The sequence below is a fragment of the Anser brachyrhynchus genome (assembly GCF_964034855.1).
Source record: "Anser brachyrhynchus genome assembly, chromosome: 7".
NCBI classification, from domain to species: Eukaryota; Metazoa; Chordata; class Aves; order Anseriformes; family Anatidae; genus Anser; species Anser brachyrhynchus.
Genome location: NC_137701.1, coordinates 37908346 through 37927494, shown reverse-complemented (window position 1 = coordinate 37927494; position 19149 = coordinate 37908346). Strand labels below are relative to the sequence as shown.

The following is a 19149-nucleotide window of genomic DNA, read 5'->3' as shown; positions in this document are numbered from 1 at the left end:
TTGATGATGCCTTCAAGATACCAGTCAAGAGGCCCTGTAAGAAAGGGGACTTAGTTACAGAGCTGTCTGCTCTAGACTTAACGTTAATGTCTGCTCGAGTTTATATGGGTTGAATCTGGTTTACAATAGTGCTTACTCTCTGCAAGGCCTGCGTGAAATCTCATGAGGACCTTGTGGCCCCAAGCTACTTTTGAGTCAGACTTGAGTAGTTTCTGTGGCTCTTGAGGTGTTCAGGTCTTAAGCGCTTTAAACGCAGATCTCAGGTCTTACCCAAGATTGAAGATCTCTAGGAAGATGTCATAGAGAGGAGTTTTGAAACAGGACACTTCTAAAACACTGTTTACCAGCATTAACAGATGTATGGAAGGTCATAGACATTGTGAATTGCATGGGGTCTCTGGGGTTCAGTCATATTAGAAGACAAGATTTATGGTGTCTCTGGCAGGCATCTTCCAAGGGACTGTTCCTCAATTATATTTCTTATGCACATGGCTCAGTTTTCTTAGATACTGAAGGATCTAATAGCTTTTCTCTGCCTTCAAGAGATCCCTTGGTGGGTGCAAGACCAACATGTTCAGAGCTTGGGTGGAGGAGCATTTGAGAAGCTTGCTTGCTTCCTGCATTTTTAGGCTGTGTGAAGGATATTTCAGCTGTTGGGATGAAGATCAGCAGCTGTTCTGCAAACTCCTAACAAAACAGGAGCCTGAATTTTCTTATCTCAGACATCTGCCGCTGACCCCAGATGTTGCTGGGGCTCTGCATTTCTCTTAGCCAGCAGTCTTTGCATTACGTGGTCGAGATATAGTAATAACAGGAATGTTTTTTTTATTGGATGAGATAGTAGTCAAAGATAATATTGTTGCCTATTAATTGCTTGACTATGAGTGAATCATGAAGAGGAAGGTAAAAAACCTGACTGTGCTACATGCTCGGGGTTGTTACGTTATCACTTTGGTATTTGTCTTCCCCTTATCTCTTTAACTCACCTTTGCAGAGTACATTTTAGACTATACGTGTGTTCGTTTCTTTTGATTTCCATCCCAGCACGTGCTGTGGAATTTAAAACCGTAACTTTATTAACTCTTGCTTGTAGTATCTTGGATGTCGTCTCTAAAATGCCAGCGTTACAAGGGGGTTGTAATGCGAGCTGTGGTGCATTGTAGGTGGAGTATTTCGTCTCTCTGCAGATTGCCAGTATTAAGTGCCAGACCATACAAGCAGCCTTCTGACCACAAAGCCTGACCACGCTCGGTCTATTAGCTGTACTCCAGAAGTATTTGTTTAGTTTTCCCTCAGATGGATAACCAATATGGAACATTCTGTCCACAGAAGTCTTATTAAAGAGGTTAGAGCATCCTGCTAATTAGGAAAAACTAATTAGGCAGATTGTTGCGCCTGTAACCAGAACTTTATATTTTAATGGATTTGAAATGTGGTATATTTATTTTTCCTATTGTAAAATACACTTTTCTTTTAAATGTTTGGAAATAGTCTTCTTGAAGAGATTACTCAGAGTAAGAAAGCAGCAACTTTCTCGTTTTTTAATTTATTAAATAAGCTTTTGATGAATATATGCTGTAAAATTGATGAAATCATTAATTCATTCCAGAACTGCAGCAATCAAAACTATTTTGTCTATTACCTTTCTCTTGGTGGATTGAAAGTTTCTAACTGCCCCAAAGAGGAGCTGAAACAAGTTCATAGGGAGAAACACTATAGTTTGTGGCTGCAGTAAAATTAGGCTTAGGTGGAACACACATTCAGCAACGATTCTTTGTCTCCTTCACGCTAAATTTCATTAGCTGCTCTTTCTTTGAGTCTTGGGAAGTTTATCATGTTTAAAACCGAACTGAACCAACTTGCGAGTGCCCTAGCAGTGCTGTTTTGGACTTTCATCGTGTACAAAATGGAACCTGAAAATCAGCCCGTCCTCGGTTGTGGTGTGACCTGGAAGCAAGACGCTAGGCGTTGGTTGACTTTTCAAGGTCTGCGTCTGAATTCCTGGCAGCGGGTGCGTTTGGGTGCAGATGACTGGTGCTGAGGCATTCGCTTCGTTTGCGAGGTGCCACGTGGAAGGCAGGGGATGTTTGTGACTGGGGGGAGAAGGTCTGACTCGAGATGCACTTATCTATATTGGAGATGGATTGCTCTGTGATGGCTACTTTTGAACGTTTTCCCAGCTACACCCTGCTCTGAACTTTAATTAGCATTAGCATTTTTTCAAACTTGTCAGTCTGTGTTTTGTGAAATGCCTTGGCTTGTGGAGAAGCCTCGTAGCCAGGAGCTGTGGGCAGTAACCTTGCAAAAGGCTTGCAAGACTTGTTTCTCCGCTGTCAGCCTCTGCCACCACCAGACCTTCTGTATTTGCAGGACTGTCAGCTCTGGCTTTGGCAAGTCAGATTTGTGTTCAGCATCTCTGATGACCTGCGGATTTGCACCCTTTCATGTTTCTGCAGTTTAGTCTTCAGCATAAAATCTGGTCTATTATCAGCCAGACAGGTCTAGGTAGTTAGCATGATGTCATGTCTCTTAAGCAGTTTATGGAACAAGGATGAAATTAATGGCAATAAATATTTTAGATGGTTTTTGTTTGGCTTCTTAAGCGAAATAGTTTCTTTAGGTGAGAGGTTATTTTGCATGTGACTCTGCTCTATGATGTATCGGTGGTTTTAGTACATAGGATGCTTCTCTCCCTTCATGTCATATGTTGAAATTGCTACTTGCAGTTAATAGCTTTGCAGATTCTTGTTTATTTACTGGCCATTCCTCTGAAGTGGATGACTCCTTTAGCCTTCAGTGATTGGAGGCATTCTGGTCCTCCATATAACTGTACGCGTACGTATTTTTGCTGTTAAGAGCCACAAGATTGCTTCTTTTTCCCCTGCACCATGTCTTGTTTCATTGGGTAATATAGAGAAAGCGGATCGGAGGGGGGCAGTAAATGAGAGAGGCATATTGTTGGACGTGCTTGTGGTGCAAAGAGCCTGCTCTGCCCCCTGCCCTGGCTCCAGCTGGGATGTGCGGTGCTGTTCCCTTGTCATGGGCTTGGAGAGGCTGGAGCTGGCTGGGCAGTGCGGGGAGAGAGGTTCTGCTTCATGGACATGGGTGTCCGTTAGTTTGGGGTCTTCTGCGCCATTCAGAAAGCAGAGTAACTGCCCTGCCTTATCCATGCTTCAGGATTTTGGTGTTGGGTGAGAGCAGTTCTGTTCTTCCCAGTAAGCTTTCGCTGTGTGGCTGATCCTCTGTTTTATTTGGGTTTTTAACAGCATTGGAAGTAATTTTCAGGCACCGCTTGCAGACCAGTTTGCAGATGACTCCAGCTTAGTTCATCTTGGCTTTCCACACTCCTTCCCTTTCTGTGTTTTGCCACACTCTGACATTTTAACTGTCACTGGCCTTTCCTCCTGGCATTTCAGGCTGTGCATCCTTCCCTCTGACATTGCACATGTCCTGGTAGAAGTCTATTGCAGAGATACAGGCTCTGGATTTGCCAGCAGCTGGGCATTTCTGTATCAATAGGCAGTGTTCAATCGTGTTGCCTTGAGATCTAAATAAATTTGCATTTATCTGAATAAATATCTTGATATTTTGAACCTTGACTCTCTAATGCTTCATGCTCGGGTATTTTTCTGCATTGTCGAGGAGGATGACTGTAGTAAAACCATGAGCTGATTACTCCTTCTAGTAGATAATAATTTCTTAATGCGGGAGGGATATTAGGAAGAATAGATAGTCTTGGAAGACTCTTTGTGGAATAAGGCTTAAGCACCACAGCAGTAGGATGTGCAGTCCCCTCCATGCCGGGTCAGACGTAGCTTGGCTGTTGTGGGACAGATGGGCTGACATCAAAGGACAAAAATCATGTAGGTTCTAGAAAACACTTAAAAAACATACGGGAACTCTACTATTTTGCAAAAATTGTTGTTGCTTATCATGGTGCGTTGTCACGCTTGGATTTCAGGTGTGCGGAGCCCAATTACAGCCGGGCCCCAGGCCCGTGTAGATGTGCCTCTCTTTGGAGGAGCAATGCCTGGACCTCCTTGCTCTTGGTTTCCCCCATGCCACGTGCGTGTCTTACGGTACTTCTGTGGCAAATGACTCTGAGTCACGGGTCGGGCTTGAAATTCAACAGCTTGAAATTCACCTAGCTCGCGCCGAGCAGCGCTGCGGCCTGCAGGGCAGCGGGGCGGTGCTGAGAGGCCGCGGCCTGCAGGGCTGGCGCTGAGGGGCAGATACCTACACCGGGGCTCCTCTTCACGTCCAGCATTGCCCTAAACCCCCATTTGCAGTGGGGACACCACGTGGCGGTGGCTTCCTCCTCGCCAACAATATTGAAAAGAGAAACTAAGATTTTGGGGGGTGAGGTTTATTGAAATTTCCACAGCATGCCAAAATAGGTTTTTATTAATGGGTCTTAGCCGTGTAAGATAATTCCTTGTAAAAGTATTTTAAGTATTTTTTTGTAAAAGCTTTTCCTGGAGTAGGTAACTGAAAGCAAGACAAGATGCTGCGAGTCTAGCCTGTGTTTTATGGGGTGCTCCAAAGGCACAGTGAGCCAGGGGATGTTTGTGAGGAGGACAGCGTTAGAGAGAAGGATGGGAACGGGTGCTGAATTTTACTTTATTTATGTGAGCTTTTAAAAATGTTAATGTTGATCCGTGATAGTATATTATCAAAAGTTCAGTTTTCCTAAATCTGGTTGATGGACTCTAGAAGAGCTCTTGCGTCATCCCTTGCAGCTTTTCCCCCCCTTAAAATTTTGTGAGATGCTTTCATTACGAAAGCCATTGAATTTAAGATTTTTCCTGTCATGTCATATGAATGTGTTTTTGCCGTAGTGGCACTTGCCCGTTTTGGATTATTTTCTGCCTATGAATATTATGTGATTTCTTGTTAAAGTGAATGACAAGATGATGTATGACATACTTGAGATGGTATTGAGCAGAGTCTAGTTGGAAAATTGCAGTGATAATTTTCTTTTTACATCTCAAACTTAAACGCCATTGAGGAAAAAAAAATAAGTGTAACAGACAACTCAAGAAAAGCATAAGGGGAAACCTTGAAAAATTACAGGGAAATTTCCATAACAGATACACTAGTAATGCTGGTTTAATAATGATTTCCTGTCATGAACTATTTTTATCATATGCCTGCTCTCTGACGTGGCATTCTATTTAACATTTTTGAGAGCCATGTTTTAATCAGATTAAGCTCAAGGAAACCGATAGGTATCTGCTTGGCTCATGGCTTCTGCTTCTGTTTCTTATTTAGTCACAAGACTATTGTTGCTGGAATCTTTTAAAGCACATTTTGCTTCAGCTGCAGCAGGCGTGCAGCTCACCCTGCGCGAGCCTGACGGTGGTGTGCCAGTGATTTTCATGATATATGCGCAGGGTGCACCGTGGAATTATTTTGTAAATTAAAGAAGACTGATACAAACTGTTTCTTTTCCTCATGTGATTAAATAGCCAAAAATAGCAATCTATTTTTAGGCTCAAGCCTAGTAATGTTTCTTAGGAGCAAACTAACCAAAAACAGTGTGCTGGGAAAGGCTGATAATGAATAGTACTGCATTCTAGTCCACTTATGTAAAACAAAAACGCCTAATAAAACCATGGATGTTCTTGAATCATTTTATATAGTGCGCAACATTAATAGTACTTTCCATACAGGAGATGTCAGGAGGATAAAATATAAATGCATGCATTTTTAACTTTGATATTTTCATGTGCTTTAGTCACTAAATTGGACACAGCAGAAAAGTTTGTGAGCAGAATTCTTAGTTAGATTCTCTAGTATTGGGCATGTCCAAAATGATCAGAAAAGGTGCTGTATGACATTGGGGATTATTGGTAGTGCTTGAACATTAGTGCATTTAGCACCTCATTAGATGGTCTGGATGTTTTGGACCATGGGGGAGCATAAGCAGACTTGCTGTTAAAAAGCTCCATCTATACAAGCTTTTCTAATATCCAGAACAACAAAAAAAATGTATTAAATTTCTAATGACCTCTTTTGTCTGTTGAAAATACAGATTTTTTTTTTGCCTACACGGTAGAGGCTGTATTCAACAGCTTGGTTCGTATTGTATTTCCTCGATGTATTATTTATTTGGTTGACGTGCTAGAAATCTGTGAGTCTAAGAATTAATAAAGGTTATTAGTGACTTTCCATAATAAAATTAGCTGACCTTTAAATAAGAGCATTATACAGGGGATCTCTAAGTGGAAAAATGACAGAACGCATTTTTAATATAGTAATAGAAGTGGCCACCGTATTTTACAGCCACAGCATAGAATATACCTGTTACAATGCTCTTGACTGTGTATTTTCAGACAGCAATGGATAAAGTGATTTTTTGTGTTCCAGACAGGATTTAACCCTTTGGTAACAGTTCATGTTTGTCTTATATTTGGTAACATTTCAACAATCGGGAAAAAATGAAGGCGCAACTTAATGTTCGGAGAATGAATGTCCTCTGGAAAGAGCAGCAATGGGAGTTTGCTGTGGTTTTCATTACGCATGATTATATGCAGATTCCTTCAGAGCTCTAACAGACTGCCTTCGCTTGCTATCAGGCGTACGTGATGAACGCCCCTCAGCTGGTCAGATGCCGTGCACTGTATCAGCATGCTATTAGATGTTAATCTTTCTAGTGACTGAATTCATCTACCAGTTTAGGCAGAGACTTGTAAAATGCAGAATTGCACGTGAAGGTTGTGTTCACACCTTCTGTTTTGTCTTGGGAACGGGCTCCACCTCAGGCAGGTTTCTTAAAGTAGTTATTAAAGCAAACTTTCCGAATCATTTTTGTAGTAACGGCTAACGCAGGGCTTACGCTGAACAATGGCATCGCTAATTGTGTCATTATCTGGAAAAGATCTTACAGATACTCAAAGGATGCTCTGTATTTTTCTTGTGATTTCTGAAACTTTGACAATATATGTAATGATTATATTATAGCTTGGATTACAGGTGAACTTAAATACAGCACCACAAGCAAATCTGTAGTTTTTCAAATTTTGACTAGGTCTTAAAACGTTTGTTGAAATCCTTACAAGATATTCTGCTATTTGTAGCATCATATAGGTCTGTCTCCCCATCTGTCTCTGTTTTTCATGACGACGAGGCTCTGGTACATTTTTTTTACACTTTCGTACTTATTCATTGAGCCCACTGTAATGCTGTTTCTATCATAGCTATTCGTCCAACAGCTTTTATTGATCATTTGTGATAAAAGATTTTTTCATAGGGAGAAATTTAACTAGCAATCAGTTAATTCAGTTTAATTACATTTAGTTTGATATACTAGGAAAACTAACGTAATCAGAACCCATTTTATGTGCTATTAAATAAATAAATTAGTAACATAATGCGGTGCCAAAACCTTAGGAACACTGAAAAAATATGCTCACTGAATTATTTGCTGTTAGGCCGTATTTATTAAGGAATTCGTGCAACTTTTATATTTTAAATGTAGCTACTCATCTAAGGTTCAGATTCCCTACAAATAAATCCTTATTTAACAGGATATCCCTGAGACTTTTTTTTTATTATTGGCAGCCTGACTAAAATAGTCTCATCTGGTTTAACTAAAATCTTTGCATTACTTGGCAGTGGTTTCTTTTGTACGTGGTGCTTAGAGCTCATTGAAGCTCAAATGGTACAGGAAATGCAAATCATGCAAATCATCCTCACGCTGACGATGTACAGTGGCGTGATTGAGCAGCAGTACGTATGGCTCGTGGGCTGACCACATGAAAGAAGTCATTTAAAGACCAGATGAGCCAAAGCTGGGTTAAGTTAGACTATGTGTGAGCTTCAAAGCTTATAGAATAGCATCCTTTTTAAAAATAAATTTATTTTATTAATAACACCTGCACCGAGTTCTTAAACAGTGAGAACATATAGAGGTGAACATTACATTAAATATATGCCATACTTAAATCAGAAGGGCAAAATTGATATTTTTGCAGGAATTCAGGTATGCGTTCCTGTCGGTGGAAGTAGACCACAATCTAATAGACTGCAAAAAAGTCCCGTTCATTTGTTGTGCATAAAAGCCCAACTCTTCTCTCCCTTTCAGGTAAAAATGAAAATAAATGGAAGATGAAAGGGAATTTTGGTCTGCGCAGAAGGGTTAAGAACAGGCTTTCTGTAAGTGCTTGGGAGTTGAGAGAAGAGGGCGGTTGAGTGCTTTCTGTTATTAAAGACTGCATAGGATTTCTTGGGTAACGTAGACAAAAATCCTGCATATTTTTTTCCATACTTCTGAAGAGCTGCTCCTGTACTTTTGGGGCTGTATTTAGTAGGGTCGAGCCGTAGCTGCTCTGTGTAACTCAGGACCCTGAGCCTGGTGCTGGTTTGGAGAGCAGCTGTGCGTAAACCTTGGGCTTTCTTTTGGGTTCAGCCTAATCCAGTGACTCTTGTGAGGCAGACGTGCAAAAACTGATGTGTGCAACCTGAGAAAGGGAGTGGGTAAAAATTGCTAATAGAGTAATAAGCATTTTTCATATTAAATTTGCAATAAAAAGAGTGGATGGTATTTTTTTTAAAGACATCATTACCTAATCCTACCACTGTTAATACTCAACTTGGGTGGCTGTTTTGCTTCTAGTAAGAGTCTTATTTCCCCGTTTTTTTATACGGCCCTCATCTGCTTTTCTTTGCTGTTTTGATGTTTTTAAAAGTTGAGATTCATTCAAATAATGTAACTTGACACAAAGCTGGGAAATGTCAACCTTGAACTGTTTCTGTGTAATGTTTAATTTTTACTTGAAACAGTAGCCCTAAGGTGGTCTGCTGTGGGACAGTTCAGGACACTGCACTGTGTAATCCCCAACGGGTGTAACTTTTTATATTCTTTCACAAATGCCCTGCTCCTCCTTCAATACTTGTAATTTGTCCAAGCACAGGAGCAAGAAGGAAGAAATAATATAAGTTTTTATACTTCCTCTACTGGCTTGCATCAATCCACAGGTCCCACAGAAAGAGGGTGAGGGAGATTTACCATATTTTTTTTTAAACAGACAAAAATCACCTTAATGTGTTCCTTTCTTTACTACCACATACGAAGTCTAGATGAGAACGTCCCCCTCTTGGTGTGCCCGCAGGCTGGGGTGGTTCCCGTCATGCTGAGCACCTCTGGGTGGGGGTCACGGGGCCAAGTTGAGGGGTTAGGGTTTAGGAAAGCCAGGAATGGTCGTGTTTCCCCTTCTCCATGTATCTATTAATTTCTTTTTAAGAAAAGAAAGAAAGGTGGATGAACAGATGACACCCTGAAATTGTCTCAGGATGCTGCAGAAAGGAGCAAGGTAAATGAACACTGTTTTTTTTGAGCCAGGTACTGGAGTTATCTCCTATGGCAGACCCTTGTGAGACTGCATCTGGGCTTCAGAAGCGTCTTCAGAAGTCCAGCACACACATAGTGTTTTAATTGAGGAAGGCATTAAAATCACAGATAATAATAAATTATCTCTTACGCTCAGTACGAGAAATAGCAAGATGCAGGAGCTAACAAAGAAAGTAGAACAGAAATCGTGCTAGTTTTTTTCCCCTAATAGTTTCATGTAATTTAATATCCATTTCAGTGTTTGACAGGAAGTAGAGATTGCTTAAATATCTGTACCTAAGAGCACAGGGCTGTGTAAAGATCTTTGAATTTTAAAGTTAATTTGTTTCATCCAGCCCTATGTAGAGATATATACAGAAAATTAATCCCATATGATTGTGCAACTACCAATGGTCCAGAACTCTTTTTGAAATACTTTCCAAAGAGTATCTCCGGTCATCTTGACAAACAGCTTGAGCAAAGTTTCCTTTTCAAGAGTCCCTGAAAGCTTTCGCATGTAGTCCAAAGGCATCACCGGAAAAACTGTGTTATTTGGAGACCTTGACCAAAAGTATTTCACTTCGCTCAGTGTCTGCAGATATGAAAGCTTGTCGACCAGACACCTCGAACAGATTTTTAGCTTTCTGTGGCAGAGAGCTGCACGATCTTTTCCCAATAACAAATTAGCTGTTGTCAACAATTTTCCTGGCCATGGTTTAAATAGCTTAATTCAGAATGTAGTATTCAACAGTTATATTGTGGAATTTGACGGAAGTGTGGGTAAATCTATGCATTCAAATGTATATAACATAAATATAAATATATGTAGTATAGATGTGTGTTGTCTGTGTACTTACGTTTGTGTGCGAATGCATACAAACATATGTGCATATACACATACTCTCTCTGCCTGAAAATACGATATCTGAAACTACTGAATCACTACGCATGGTCTCATGAAGATAACATTTCATTCAGGAAGTCTGTCAGGTACCGTGGTGAGCAGGGTCCGTAAGATATGTAGGCAGAGTGACATGATAATATAGGGATTGATTAAATCACCAGACCGTGACTTCCTCTTATCTTCAACTCTGGCTTGGGCTCCCGAGTTCTCACTGTGGCACTGATTCTCTTCATGGCCCTCGATAAGCAAGCTTTGGCCTCACTTTCTGAATCTTAAAGATTAGAAAGCGTCTGGTATATTCTTCTCACACTGGTATTTCCCTTACACGTTACTGGGGAATAATGGGCGTTCAGAGCTGGGCGCTTTATTTAATCATAAAACGATTTCAGAAGTTTCACAATGCCATGGTTGCACATGAGATAAGTTGGGAAAACAATTTAAAAATATCTGGAAGCCTAAAAGCATTATTTTTAGAGTGTTACTTTATTATTAGATTTTTTTTCACAGGGCAGGAAATCTCAGTGTTGCAGCATTGGGGTTCAGTTTGCTTACTTGGGGATTGTCTCAGTATTGTAAAAATTGACCAAACTTGACTGTAACGTAACAGCACAGTGGTCAAATCTGCAGAACTTCTAGCCAGGACCTGGAGAACATTTCAAAAATGGGCAAAAGGCTTCGGGTTCAGAGCTGCCAAGTGCTCTGGCTGTAAGCTTAGCACATTCCCTTCAAATTCTGCACCGCTCTGCGAGTCCCTGCGTTGGTCCCCACGTGCCGTGTGAGGAGCTCCAGCCACGTTGCAGAGCGAGCTGCCTCGCCCAGGCAGCAAAGCTGAGAGTTGGTTTTTTTTTTTTCCTTCCCTTTTGCTGGTAGCGTTACAGAGAAAGGCCTGTTGTGATAACGTGAAATAAAATGATAGGGCATCAATTCAGATTACACTGAAAAAACACGTTACGTAAATGGAAATAAATCAGCTTATGGTATATGCCAGGCATGTTGCAAGTTTTATTTAAGAAATACACAACTGAAGGGTTCCATTCAGTCCAAATGCTCCCCTTTGTGATCTTTAGCCATGTTTGTAGAGAAACCTCTCTTTAACCACTTACAGCTTAATTCAGAACAGACAAAACAATTATTTTTTGAAAGTTTGATGAAATATGTTTGGCAGCTTTTGAATTTAGGAGAGCGTTTGTCTCACTTCTTTGAAAATCTCACTTCATTTGGCCATTCAGCCATTTCGGTGTGATCGTTCAAGGCTGGTAGCGAGTGTGGGCTTTACCAAGTTCAGAAATCATCTCGTAGGAAGGGCTAGTGGCTGAAAATGCCGTGCGATAGTCAAAGACTGAAATTTTCTCTATTGATACGCTTCTGAATGTTGCTCTACCCGCTGTCCCTAGGTGCTCAGTGAAGTGCTGGTTGAGAAACGTCTCCCCATAGGGGTTTGGTACCTAGCGGTGAGAGAGGCTCTCCTGCAGCCTCTGTCCCCACGAGCGTCACATTCTGTGGACAGGAGGAGCTGGAGGAGGAGCAGCCGCGCCGCCAGATGCTGCAGTGGCCCTGGTCCTCGGGGATGGTGAGCAGCTCGAGCTGCCCCATGCTCCTATTTGAAAGCTACAACTCTTGATTTTTGACCAAATCAGAGAGCACTGCTCTCCTGCAGGCTTCTGACTAGCGTGCTCTGACATGCACCTCTCTTCTAGTTGAGCTTGCTTATTTATTTACAACACACACGTTTGTGTGTCATTTTAAAGCACGAAATGGCTGTATTTTAATTTCGTAGGCAACAGAAGTGTTGCTTTATCTTCTGCAAGTATAAACAGTGTATGTTTATACGCCAGCGTGTCGCTGTTACAAGAAGGAGGAAGACTGACTCTGCAAAGTACAGTTTTATGGTGGAGCTGTTGCACGAACGCAGAGCAGAAACATGTAAATTGTGGTTCTGATTGCAAGTTCAGCTGATCATCCTGAGTGGTCTGCTCAGTTGGTATTAAGGCAGGAAGGTTGTCACTATGCCACAGCAACTTGCATTATAGAAATGTGAAGGGGAAAAATAAATATTTGCACTTCCCTGATATTTTTGTTGCATTTGGTTAAGATACTCGCATAGATAGAAATGTATGAGGCAGTATGCACTTTGTGAATATGTATTAAAGTTACTAAGTTATTCCTAATGTTCTGTAGTGCTGCCTGCTCCTGACAAACATCTGATACGGATCATATGCCTCTAAAAAGAGAACTTCCTCGAGCAAAATCTCCTCATGAAAACAGGTTGGAGATACTCACATTCTCTCTCTCGCTCTCACTCGCATGTTACATTTTGGCACGTTGTAGAAGCAGGTAGCATATCTACTACCTGCTGTTGAAAGTGTTGAAGATACTGAATTATTTATTCCATCTTCTGCACTATCCAAACTCGTTTTGGGTAGTTTGACACATCTCGGTCTTCCATATGGATACTTCATGGTGACAGAGTTGCCAGCTGCTCAGGTTTTATGACAGTCTGAGTTTTTTCGAGGGCTGTATTAGTTTTCTGGGAAGAATCCTGCTTTTCTTGAGGTCCCCATTCTTAAGCAGTAGCTTTGCCTTGGATTGATACTGTTCAATGGGATTTTTTGTGAAAATTAGCTGCAAGAGCATTAGCTTCCATAAAAATATTTTTAGAAGGACTTGACGTTTATAGATTATCTGAGATGAAATCAGAACCATGGAATATTATAAAAATCTGAAATCCATTTGCTAAGAAAACTAAGGTCCTTTCAGTGATTGTCTTGAAATTTGCAAAAAAAAAAAAAAAAAGTGTTTACATATCAAAGCGCCTAAAGCAACATACAAAACAGGTGGCAGTCGGGAATGTTTTGGAGAACAGAATTTTGGGGGCACTCGAAATGTAAAACTGCTAACCGGTCTGCTGAGACCCTGCCCATCTTCTCTGCGATTGTGCAAAGTGCATGGGTTTTCTGATGTTTTAAAATATAAAATGTGTAAATGTGAAAATTGGGAGAAGATTTGAGCTTTGAGTTTGCCAAAGCTTTTTCAAATAAAGGGGAATCGGCCATTGTTTTACTTCACCTTTCATTCATCAGTGACTCCATTCATGGATGCCTTTCTTGGGTGAAACTCTCACTGGTTTTGGTGGGTGGCTGTGTGCTGCACTAAGTTTGATTCCCCTTGATTGGGATAAATCCATCTCACTCGCAGTGAAGACCATATATCTATGATGATGACTCTTTGTCATCCTGGATCCATTTCCATCACTGTAAGAGAAGCTATTACCCTGCCTTTGAAGAGTCACTGCATTTATCAGCTTCTTTGGCTTCAGGTCAGTCACTTTTTCCCCGCCACCGGGCAAGGCAAGAAGGACAAGGAAAGGAACTTGCTCCTCTTAAAAGCGTTCAAGTTGTCACGTTCTGCTCTTGCTGTTTTCTACCTCCTGTTTGTAGAGTGCACACCAGGAGCGATGGGCAGGGAGCAGAGTGCTGGGGCACCGTGCCCTTCCTGTGTGCCTGTGTTACCCCTGCAGCAGGGATGCCGGGAAGCTCCTGTGCCGAAGCAGCCCAAACCCCAGGACATAACACTATCCTACTTAGCTAACACGTGCACCATGAAAAAAAAAAAATAGCCATGCTTTGAAATTTGCTGAAGTCTCAACGTACGTATTCACGTGGAAGCATATATTCAATGCAAAGATGAGTTCAGTGAGAAAATAGTACTTGTTGCATATTATATCGAAGGAAAGATTTGGCGTTTTCCAGCTCTAGGTGCTCAGGGTGTTGCGTCTCCAATGGTTGGAAATGCTCAGTCGCTTCCCTCAGTTACTTGGCAGCTTCCTGGGTAGAAATCATTCCCTTGGCATGGAGAAACCTGCACGGCAACTCCTCCATTCGCATTCTGCATTCCAGCCCTGACGTGGTGTTGCCATTTAAGTGTTGTCTTCGTAGGGCTCAGGAGAAGGTCTGTGTGTAAGGGCGCTCTACACTGCAGAGCATCGTGTGCATGCACTGTATGTACCCATGTGCTGAGTGTATACCACCATGAAAAAACCCCTAATGTAGTCATTACAGAAAAAAATAGAAAAAATACCTGTTTCTTCATTTAAATGAAATTTCAAGCCCCCTTCAGTAAGCACCATCTGACACGAAGTAGTTGTCCTCAACGTTTCTTCACTGCTCATCATCAGCAATGCTAATGTTGTGATGCGTACCACCCCTTGGGTGGTAGGAACAGTAGCATTTTGCATGCCAGTCATTTGACATATTGTTTTTTTGTTCCAGAATTAGACAGATAAGACACCAAGTTAAATGAATGTGCAGACTTTAAAGCAGTAAACAATGCCATTCTAGTGTTACCTGGTTAGTTTGAGTAGAACACCAGTTTTAGAAATCTTTTCCATTAAAAAAGTCTTTTCACGATACATTCCCACATCCTGTATATTTACCAGGACTATATTTACCAACTATTTTCAATAGTTGTCTTCTTTTTCTTGTACTTTCTTTTTCTTGCTTCTTACCTTCTTGCAAATATATCTCACAGCATATATTTGAGCAGTTAGTCTATGCATCTCTCACAAGCCATCCACCGCTGGCTACCTTTCCCTGATTTGGTTATGTTCTGATCTAATAAGATGCCTTTCCTTCGTTATTTAGTGCCGACAGTGTGAGGTCTGAACAAGGAAGATGATGTGGATTCGTGGCTTTCTCCTTCCTCCATCGCCGCAGCAAGAGCTGCTTGGTCTCGACCTCTCTCTTCATGGAAGCAGAGAGGCCGATGTAGCCCATGGTGAACAATCTGGCCACTGAAGTAAGAATGTGCATCTGTCAGTAATTAATTGAAGCCAAATTTAATTACAAATCAGGGAAAGAAAATAGTACCACACACTTAATAAAACTGAAGAAGCCTCAGTGCTGTTGCCTAAAAACCAAAGCAATCCAAACAAAATAGGACACCTCCCTAAAAAGTCTCTCTTTCAAAGAGCCTCTTTCAAGCTCACTTCTCAGTGTTAAATAGAAAATTAGTTTTAACTGCTTTCACATCATTTCCAGTCTCTTGAGTTAAAGGTAATAGAAAATACTGGTAAGTGTTTAAGACTAGTTCTCAAATAGTTCTGTCAAGCTAGGAATTTGGCCCCTAAAAATGGATTTTTGAGGTTTTATTGTATGAAAACACTTTGGTTGAGATAAACATTCATGGGGATAAGAAGGAATTGACAGAGAACCTAAATAATTTACAAATGAAATACTGCATTTGTGTAGCCCCTTGATTATTGTAAAGGTGAGAGAATTGCTATTTTATATACCTAGTGTTGGTGAATAACATCAGTGAGGACAGCGGGTTGAGACTGGGGGCTCTGGGACATCCTACCTGGGGGCATAACAGAGGGCTGGAAGCGTGGGCGAGAGGCAGGGAAGGATGGGACCTGCAGTAATGGGGCTGGACACGCAGCCCCCTCCGCTCCAGGTACATCGCATGGCAGATGTTCATGCAGATGGCTTAGAGCGTTGTTTGGGATTTGGTAATATACAACAAATGGGAAAATTTGATTTCTAGGTAGTAAATTCTTTTGGAAAATGTAGCTAAGGTCTGACACGGCAGGGAAAAGGATTTCAACCGCAGTCCAAAGTAGTGTACTGTTAAATGAGAGAGTGTTTTTTGAATAAAAATATCAAAAGGAGATTGGTAGTGAGAGTTCAAAACAAAGTATTCATTTCTAGTGTATTTTAATATACAAGGCAACCCCCAAATCCCAAACTATTGAGCTGGTGGCAGCCATGAAAATCCATTGTTATGTACTATATGTATGTATAGTAATTACTGCAAGAGGGAAAAATATTTTTCTTTACGATTAATATTTGTAAACGTTCATGAAAGTACATAACAAATAAATAAGACAAACACATGGCCTAATTAAGATGAAAGGCATGACAACCCTTGTGATTTGTTCTGAAAAATAAAGACCGTCAAAATAGTAAGACTTAATTATTTCTGTAAACATCTCAAATTATGCTCTATCTATTAGAACTTAATTTATGAGATATATGTTATCATATCAATAAGCATTTTTGACATTTGTACATTCCATGTCAAAAACATTAGAATTAATTTATTTTTATTATATTGTATACAGTCGTATATTACCATTTATTAGTATTTATTATTCAGAAATTCAGAGTCATCTATTGTTTAATGGAAAATGGAAGAGCATTTTCTGATCGCAATTTGCGTATTCTTGATACAGTGATAAAAATGCAACTTCTGCAAGTTGATCGTATAAAAACACGTGTGATAAATGAAAATAACCACTCTGTTTAGTATTGCACGCATTAATAATTCTATTTGATGTACAGTTTACCCTTGAAAAATAACTTTCAGCCAAATCCGTGGACTTGTCTGAGTTGCTGGGCTGAAACCAAGGGGACTGCATGCTGGCGATGGGATGGAGGAACCAAAGCCCTGGGGTTTGCCCTTGTGGAGCTTGAAGACACCACATGAAACTCATGTTTCTCGAGGTGACTGCTTCTGGTCACGCTTCTCCTCCTCTACTTGCTCCGTGGCTCTTTGCAGAGGTTTGAGGGGACAGCACAGCGGGGCATGGCACAGTCCCGCGTCCCATCCAGAATAAAGCCACTTTTGGGACACGGCCTGAGGGTTCACGGCTGCGTGCTACATGGTGTTAGGCCTTCCGATTGAAACGTCAGGAACTAATATATAGGTACAGTGTCATCTGGAGTTCGGTGAGTGCGAAGCAGTTAATGCCTCATGAGGAGCAGGGGGGTATTTGTCCACTCCATGTGGTCAAGGCTTAGTTGTACATTTCTGCACAGGGCTGCTTCCAGCCTCACACCGCCCTCCTGAAAAACAAGGGAGCGTCGATTTGGCAAGAGCTGCCTGATGAGCAGCCCTTTTCCGGGTACCTCTTTCCCCTAACAGGCCCCTGTTGGCAGTGACATCCAAATCTAGCGCTGCTTTGCCATAACGCTGCGTCAAACGGAGAGCGCTCGTGCGTGTTTTCTAGACGGCCATGTCTTCAATCATAGACTCGGTTTGATGTGAATGTGGTTGTTTTGCAGCACAGATTCATGGACTTTGATTTCATCTGCAGCGCAGGAGCGTCGGCGCTGCCGCCACGGGATCTCGCCCTCCAGCAATCCTCCCTCGCCAGGCAGGGCCGGCTGCGGGGCACCTGCGCGGCGACGCCAGGAACGGTCCCAGTACACATCAGCTGCTGCTTTAAGCCCACTTTGTGCTGTAAACGCGGGGAATCAGACAGTTCAGTCTCTAGATCCACAGATAGGTAAATATGCGCTGTGTGGTCTCCCAGGGGGAAGGCGAAATGTGTTTTTAGTTAGGTTGCATGGGAATTTAATTGAAAGATTTAGGGCAGTTTCATAAAAGAGTAAATCATGGTTACGTGACATGAAGAAGATTTATTAAACAAAATAAATATACTTTAGCACCTTCACTGCTGTAATTTGCTTGATATAAATGGAAACCTGTATCAGGCGTTTTGTCTGCTGGTAATATAGAAGCCTTTCCTTTTTTATTTTTAATTTTACTGCTTTTCAGTCCTTTGGAGTAAAATAACGTGAAAGACAATAGCAAAGGTCAGGTTGCTCTCCATACGCATCCCAGCTCTGAGCCTGCAAGCGTGCTCAGCCTCCCTCCCCTGAACATTTGTATAAATTAAGCACACGCTTAACTTAATTCACCTAAGTAGGCCCTCAGAAGTCGGGCGGGCTATTAAGTGCTTCGAATTAAGCCCAGGCTTAGCGTAAGACCGGGGCTTGTGCGGATGGTGGCCCCGAAAGCTGGCCGGGCTCCAGGCGCCGGTGCTGCTGTGCGTGCCGCGGTCCTGGGGGTGGAAAGAGCCTGGGGACATCTCGGAGGGGACAGCTGGGGCGTTACGAGCATGACCTTCAGCTTTGTGACGAGCCGCCCGGTGTACTTAGCGAGGGGTCCTGCATCCATTATACGGCATCAATAGGCCTAGATAAGGATACTATAATGGCAGTTTAAATGTGTTGTGTTTTTTTTCTTTTTTCGTGAGGTGGCGAGTTAATGATGTAGCAGTTAATTTGAATTTAGCAGACGTTTTAAATATAGGTTTCTCTTACAGAGACAAAAGTTGCAATTTAAAGCTCTTTGGTGGTCTAAAAACAGCTTAATTCTCTAGTAGCATGGTAATAAGTACTAATCCAGCTTATACAGTGATTGTAGTATGTCATGTTTGTGAAAGATTGCCTAACTCTGCTTTCTCTGGGTTTTATGTTAATTTTTTTAAATTAAACATAAAACCTTATAACATCTTTATGCTGAGATAAACTGTTCAATTTAACTTGTGCTCAAGCAGCAGCTGTCAGGAATTATCATGTTCGGAGCGTTCTTGCTATCACCTTGTGTCTCTACCTCCCGGATACAGAAAGCTCACCTTGTTAGAATTTATTGCTTAAATAATAACCCGAGGTAAAATGGAAGTTGATGTCACACGGAATGACAACTGACATATATTTATGTCGCACGTTACATTATAATAAACTTTCCCTTCTTCCCCTTGTAATAGGTGTTAAGTGGAAATGCGGCGCAGCATATCCTCCAGTGCCCTGCGTGAGTCCATTAGCCACGTCCACGGCTGCTCCCTGGGCATGTTCGCGGTGACTCGGGCTGTCAGGTGTTATTTAGGGCTTGCAAAGCCGAAGAAATTGGTTATTGCTGGTAGTTAGCAGCTTTTACGCCGGCAAAGAAACAAACAGGAGAGCAGCTCGTGTTTGTTGCCTTCAGTCCTGGAAGCGCCGAGAACTGCAGGTGGACGAGGGGGGTGTCTTCTGGTGCCGTTACCGATTCGACGCTTTTTTGGTGTAAGAAACGTAAGCAGTGTCATTTCAGGGTCTAAATCTGAGTTTGCTAGTAATTGCAACAATTTTCT

General features: G+C 41.7%; 1 protein-coding gene and 1 long non-coding RNA gene across 51 annotated transcripts in view; both read left to right on the top strand.

The window, feature by feature from the left end:
* The window catches only part of GTDC1 (glycosyltransferase like domain containing 1), a 182395-nt gene that overhangs the window by 70195 nt on the left and 93051 nt on the right, over window positions 1–19149 (top strand). The window lies entirely within an intron of this gene.
* On the top strand, window positions 676–17322 carry LOC308198122. The gene is made up of 4 exons (XR_013953642.1): window positions 676–9314; window positions 11630–11805; window positions 12414–12500; window positions 14876–17322. It is a non-coding gene; the product is annotated as an uncharacterized lncRNA (long non-coding RNA).